At 40.6% G+C, this 7,700-nt stretch overlaps 1 pseudogene; it reads left to right on the forward strand.

Annotated features, from left to right (window-relative positions):
- Positions 1-923: 923 nt before the first annotated feature.
- Positions 924-2,306, forward strand: LOC119270336 (annotated as a pseudogene).
- The last annotated feature ends 5,394 nt before the right edge of the window (positions 2,307-7,700 follow it).

The following is a 7,700-nucleotide window of genomic DNA, read 5'->3' on the forward strand; positions in this document are numbered from 1 at the left end:
TAATAATAATCTGTACTCTTTTCTATAATAGTAATAATGTAATAATAATAATCTATATTTTTTCTATAATAACAATAATATATATTTTTATATACATACCTACTTTTTACAAAGGATGACATATTGTGTCGATGACTAGACGTGACAATAAAAGAAAAATAAAGGCACTCTGTGTGTCGGATACTTGTATGTTTTAGATCAACGAAGCGATATAGTGCGAGCGTGGCATTCAAAGGAAGGAGAGAAATCGAGTACCATTATTATTTGATTTGCAAGGTTTTTTGGTGGCCCATGTAAATTCGGAAAATTCCTTCAACTTCCAAATAACGCCTTGGTACAGAAGATTTGGAATTTACACCCTTACAAACAGATGGAGGAAGTAGTCGTCAATCAGGTTTTACTTCACTCTGATTTGTTCATGGATGATATGCATTTTTGCTAGGCCACATGTCTCCCTACCGCTGTCGAGTGTCACCGTTCAGGAAGTTTTTGTGCCATGCCCGTGGATGATTTCATGAACACGTCAATTATGTTTTCCGGTGCAGCGCACGGGCATATGTGCTAGTGGACAAAAAAGGCATCAATTTGAATTTATTTTTTGCCTAGAGCATTATGAGTGTTTATTCTTCATGAAAATTTGCAGGAATGTAGAATAAACAACACTGTGTGTTGACAAAATTAATAAAACAATAGTTGGTTTGTAGACATCCATCCAGTGCCAAGGTGACATGCATCCACATCGAGTGATAACCGAGAGCAAATCAAAGCACACGTTCAAAATTCAAATATGAAACACCTTTTTTTTACACAAAAATATGGAACACCTCCTTACTGGCACATTCCTATGAATTAGGTCCAGTCGGCCTAACTAGATGCAAAGGCATTATTTCTTTCTGGTGTGTGAGACTGAGAGGAGAGCAAGACCTACCTCCCTTCCCTCAACGCCGCCGTCTGGCGGCCATGGCGGATCCTCTCCAACGCAGCCTCCCCGACGAGATCTCAATCTGGGAGATCCTCGTCCGCCTCCCTCCCAAAGCTCTCCTCCGCTGCCGCGCCGTGTGCCGCGCCTGGCGCAGCGCCACCTCCACCCGCGACTTCCTCCTTGCTCACCACGGACACCAGCTCACCCTTCCCCTCCTCTACGGCTGCACCAACCTCGGCGTCCAAGGCGAGGTCCTAGACATCATTCCCTTCGACCACCGCCCAGGGCTAGCCGCCGCCGACCAGCTTCAGTCCGTCGCGCGACTTGGCCTTGGCCTCTCCTATCCTTGTGTGGAGGCCTCCTGCGACGGTCTCCTCCTCCTCTCCCTAGGCCGGAGAGACTTCTTCGTCTGCAATCCGGCAACTCGTCAGTATGCTCCACTCCAACAAATTTATGCCTACGTGCTGCTGGGGATGTACCCGCACAGCCCAACCGGCGAGTACAGATTATTGCTCTACTGGGACGAGGATTTGATTTATCCAGATCTGGCACCTGGCACACAAGATGGCTCCTGTCTTCACAATAGGCTCCGGCGAGCCGCCCAGGTACACAGGGTACCCTGATTCAGGCATATTGATGTTTAGCAACTCCATTTTGTTTCATGGTAGCCTGCATTGGCACATAGACAAGGATGCGAGCACAAGCAACATGATAATGTTATTTGACACCACCTCTGAGTCCTTCCGGCAGATGCGCGCTCCGGTTGTTCCTAGCCACGCTTCCCTGTTTGAGATGGATGGAATGCTCGGCATGTCCAGCTTTAATCATGCAGCCACAACCATTGATATCTGGATGTCACAAGACTATGATAGCGAGGCCTGGGCCTTGAAATACCGTGTTGATTTGCCGGTTACAGATCTCACTGCGCAGTTTGGAAAGTTTACCGAAACTTGGAATTTGGTGGTCACTTGTTGGAACGGTGATGTGCTCATGCTGATCAAATTTGGTGAGTGGCTACTTCAGGTTGACGTGGATGGCAAGTTGGTTGCCAGTTTTCACCGCAAATTAGTCCGTTTTACTCAATTCCAACTCAAACAAACTCTTGTTCCACATACCTTCTTTCCGACACTAGCGGGTTATGCTGTGAACACTTTGCCTTTCATATCACCAGATGATTATGTTGTGGACAGCTAGCCTTTCACTCGAGGGCTGTTGAGTGCTTGTTAGCGACATAGCTATCTGTATCCACATGACCTGTAGTATTTATTCACTGGATCTGCTATGAGCCTGCTAGCTTCTTTGTTGATGTGTAAAATGTTATAATCAAGGAGCTCTGACCTTACGTGGTTGTGTTTTATTTCTGTGAATATCCTTTTGGGCTGAAGATGGGTGTTGATGCTGAAATTACAAGTCATTTGGGACTGCATTTGAAATATTTGCCAATTGCTCTGGCTCTCCCCTTTGTTTCCTTGAACTGATGAAATGGACTTATCCGCCCTTTATATAGTGATCTTCTTAGTACTCAATACTAGTTATCAATTCTACCTGCCTCTTGTCTCTGTTTATTTAGCTGATGAATTGACTTGAGTCTTCTTTATTAGCGACTACCTGGAGGTCTTCTTAGTACGCAAATTTAGGAGTAAATATACACATGCTTCATGAATCCCGATTCTATGTTTTCCTTTTGCTACTCTTAGAGATTAGCTGGTGGTCTTCTTAGTAAAGCTGCACCTGAGTTCTATGATATTCTCTGTTATGGATTTTCTTTTTACAAGAGCTTGAAGCAGTGGTTTAATTTAAAGATTGCATCATAGTCAACTATTGGATGAAATGTTCTGTTTGTGTTCATTCTTGTTCACGATTCATTTCATCTGGTTAGGAATTATAACACATTAACATTCCACCTTTGTGTCGCATCATTTGCAATTATCTTTAATCATTTCACTTTAGCTGCTAGCCATTTTAAAGAATCAATGATTCATGTGATGTTCAATCTAGACATAAGCTCGTGTACTGATAAGTAGAAGAAAGGTTTATCATGGCCGGGCCTTAAGCTTGTGTTTGATCAATCTGACAAAAAGGGCAGCCCGGTGCATGTAGCTCCCGCTTGCGCAGGGTCGGGGAAGGGTCCGACCACTTTGGGTCTATAGTACGCAGCCTTTCCCTACATTTCTGTAAGAGGCTGTTTCCAGGACTTGAACCCGTGACCTCATGGTCACAAGGCAGCAGCTTTGATCAATCTGACACCGGCCAAAATTAAGTCTCATCATCTTAGACTGCATGTGCATTAGAAGAGCAGGCATTCACCACCCGTGCATACTAGCGTTCCTTGCTTTTTCCACGGCGTGTGCTGCTAACTCCAATCAACATAGCCAAATCACTCCCACTAGTATGCAGAAGTTGAAATTATTACTCACAGGCATGTGCTAGTGTAACTACAAGGGTTGTACGGGGTTTATGCTGAATGCACACAGTGGTCTGTATTTCCAACAAGTTGTTATAATCAGTGACTAAAACTGCACATATGCTGCACCCTTGTGATCATTTTCAGTGACTAAACCTGGTATTATGGTCCAGATTGAAATCGCACTTACACATCCATGCTACACAATCAAGTGAGCAGGATATTTATATATAAAGCAACACTACAACAACTCTAAACTGCTTGATAATTTGTCATTACAGAATGGAGCGTACACATTCACAGAACTGCTTCAACCACAGATAATGTACCAGGTAAAAAGAAATTGAAACATGGCAAAAGTGCAGAGCCTTGAAAACAGTAATTAAACTTATATTACATGGATTCCCCCCTTCCTAGGAGGAACATTATAGATAATTCCAGGGAAATACAGAAACTGAAGACAGTATGATGAACACTGCCATTAGCAATGATCAAACAGCAGCAGACAACAAGACAGTAAGAAGCCTGAACAAGAATGTTCATATGATAGATCTGCAACACAAGCATCGGAGAGAGGGTTAAATTTCCAAGCATCAGAAAGAAAAGTAAACAAAACTAATTACTATAATCAAATAATAGTAAAAGTTACAGAGGCGCACTGTAACAATGAAAATGCTTTGAACACATCCTGGAAAACAAAAACTGAACCAAACTAATACTAGAAGCTACCAAAACTTATCATTTACTTTCATCATAAAACAGTAGAAGTTACTGAAGCAGACTGTAAAAAAAATGAATAAAAAAACTAGGAACTATCCAACTTATAGAAAACTGAACAAGCACTAATTGTGACCACAAACACATTAAACCTATCCGAAAACTGGACTCCAAATTACATATCCTTAGCACTTTGAATTACTATCACCACAACATAGTAAACCTATCTAAAATGCACGGTAAAATACAGATCCTTAGCACTGTAAAATACTCTGACCCCGGGACAGTAAACATATACTGAAAATGCACATATCCTTAGCACTGAAAATTATTGTGACCTTGGGACAGTAAGCCTATCTGAAATGCACTGTAATTTAACACCATTATCACTGAAATGCTCTGGCCAGCAACACAAAAAAGAAGAACCATACCTCGTTACCGAAGCGAGTACCAAATGTTGTTTCAACTTCAGTAGCAAAAGGAATAAGACGAGGAACATGATGCACCGCTCACAATGAATGCTTCTCGCAAGACTTATACAAAATGATTAAGATGGTAAACCAAAAACAACAGCTCTTCCACAACCCTTCCTCAATCTACCCATCTATTTTCACTAACCATGGTAAATTGATTATGATAGTAAAAACTAAAAAACAACAGCTGAATGAACACCCTCCCACTACTAGACACACTCAACTAAATCATTATTATCATTCACAAAAAGAATTTCTTTTATAGAGACCAACTTGCATAACTAACTAAAAATTATAGGAATCAGTCAATCAGCACTACAACTAACACACACTAAATACCACCTACAAAATATGCCACTACACCAGGAAGCAACAAATGTAAAGGTAATACTACAATTACAATGTAATTCACTGAAATTACACTGGGATTTACAGATAACTACACTGATGTTACAGTGTAATTACACTGCAATTTAGACTGGAATTTGTACTACATAGTATAGTAAGTTACATGGTTGTACAACACTATGCAATTATACTGGACTACCAGCATATCAAAACTGAAAATTTAAACTGGTAGTTTCAGTAGAAAATCACTGTAAGTAACACTAAAAAAACTGGAAATACAGTGCAAATCATTGAAAGTTACACTGAAAAATATCACTACAAGTTACGCTGGAATACTGGAAAATACAGAGTAAAATCACTGTAAGTTACACATTACTTATAATGTAATATGGACTGTAATTATAGTAAAAAATTCACTGTAAATTAAACTAAAATTGCATTTACACTTGACTACAATGAAATTAAACTGAAATTCCACTCAAATTTACACGAAATTCGACCTACCATACTGTATATATCTTGCAGTTTAATCATACACCTAATAGACGCCCAAAGGGATCATATAACACACACTAGAGGGGGCTTTGAAATTAAAAGACAGCGGAAGCAGAAATAAAAATAGACAGAGGGATCCAACGTTGCAACTACATCCAACGCTACATCTAGAATTTACACAAAATTTCAGGAAATGAAACAGGGGCAAGGAGATACAAGCAACAAAACAAACTCAGGCAGGGGGTGTAGGGGGGAGGGGACGCAGAACGCGCGAATCAACAACTGAAGGAGGAGGAGCACGAATCAATCAAACCGCGACGCTTGGGGAGAGGAAGCAGGGGGAGAGCACCAGAGACCTGACCACCAACACCTCAAGAGAGCAGGGAGGGAGAGCTCCATGTTCTCACTGCGCCTGCCGCTGGAAATGGGAAAGGAAACGGACAAAGCCAGCTACAGGGGAGGAGAAAAAAAAAAGGAAAGAGACGCGATGGGCGAAGTTAGCGGGTTCTTGAAAAGTTTACGGCCCGATAAGAGTCAGGCAGCCTGAGAGCTGAAGAAAAAACAGAATTGCACGAATCTCAACACATATATCAAACGGGCAAAAAAACGAATGAAAGCGAATTGATTTCATCCAACTAAAAATTAGCAATTCTGTTTATTAAGGGTATGTCTTTTTAAATCATTGGATCAAAGTTACAATAGTGTTTGCTTGGATCTGCGATGTGTAAGTTAACACAATATTTACACATAAGTTCTTCGAATCAAAGTTGCGATGATTTTCGTACGTCAGTTAACAAGCATGAGATGCATAAATTACCGAGCTATTTAAACATAAATTACCGATGATATGTTTTAATGAAAAAAATCTTGTGTGATAAATCATGTACATATTACTAACAAAATGAAACATTCGTTGTTTACGTATACCTATGTGTTAACAAAAAATTAATCACTGGGGTCAAAGTTATCACGGTGTTTGTGTGTAATTTATCAAGTCAGTAGCATGCAAGTTATCATGCAATTTACAACGAAGTTATCGGGTATGTTTTAACAAACCTTTTTCTTGGGTCCAAGTTATCATGACGTTTGTACGTAAGTGATCAGATCCTTGACGCATAAATTACCATGCTATTTACACATAAATTGTGGGGGATGTTTAAATAACTTTTTTGAACCATGTAAATGATATGAAACATGCGGAAAACTTGGATGCACAACTTAAAGTAATTGGGAACAATGAGACTGTTGGTTCAATTTCTTTGAGAAACTCGTATTGAGAATAAGTAGTGTGTACCTTGTGACAAAACAACAAATTGATCTAGGCTAGTTGGTTGTTTATGTTTGATTGGCACATGAGGTTGTGGGTTTGACTTTCGGCTACTACAACATTTTTTGGCTACTAGCAAACATGCCCGTGCGTTGCAACGGGAGGAGAAATCACATGTCCTAGTCTAGTAGACATGCCTCAACACCTCCCTTCCTCAGAGCCACGTTCTCTATTTTAACACAGTGGCCCATTATATCCCCACTTGCCAGCTTCATTGTGTCAAGTTGAAACAAAAGGCCCACTTGCCTCCTTCATTGTGTCAAGTTGAAACAAAAGGTGCTTGAAACAAAAGGTGTCCCAAAGTAGGTGTTTACCTTTTTTTGCAAAACTTAGTATAGAGAATGCAATACGTGCTTGTCCCGCTTGTTTCTTCTTTGTTGCATCTTTGCAAATGTAACATTTGATGCGTCTGCATTGTTGCCTTGTGATGGATGTTATCCGTTGTCGGGCCTTCTCTTCTCAAGTGTCAATTTCGCATCAAAAAACTTGGCCTTCTGGTTTTCAAGAATTTCATACTTCTGTGACCCCATATTATCCATAGACTGATAGCAAAATCCTCAATCGATCATGTCCTTCAAGTTGCACATTGCTTTCTACCACATCGTTTTTAAACGAAGGCCACTCATGCATTGTTTTTCCTTTCTCGATCGATCTAAAGTTCAAAGTTTGGGTCCTCACATAGTACCTGTCTCCTTCACATTTGAATTGACATATAACATAATTCAAATATAGAATATGATAGTTGCAGGCACACCTCGTTCATATGTATGTGCACGTCACGGTTCCAGCACTTCGTTGCGGAAGGCGGCAAACGGCGGGAAGGAGCGTTGGTGTTGGCAGACAAGAACCCTAGGCGTGATTTATTTCCTCGCAAGAGAAGGGAGGCAAGAGCAAATCCATGCAGTAGGAGTGACAGGAGGGGGAGCGAGCTATGAGTTGAAGTGATTAAATATGCTGGATAACTAAACATCATGCAAAAAAGGTAAGAAAAACCAAAAACAAAAGAAATAAGAG

The sequence above is a fragment of the Triticum dicoccoides genome, chromosome 3A (assembly GCF_002162155.2).
Source record: "Triticum dicoccoides isolate Atlit2015 ecotype Zavitan chromosome 3A, WEW_v2.0, whole genome shotgun sequence".
Taxonomy (NCBI): domain Eukaryota; kingdom Viridiplantae; phylum Streptophyta; class Magnoliopsida; order Poales; family Poaceae; genus Triticum; species Triticum dicoccoides.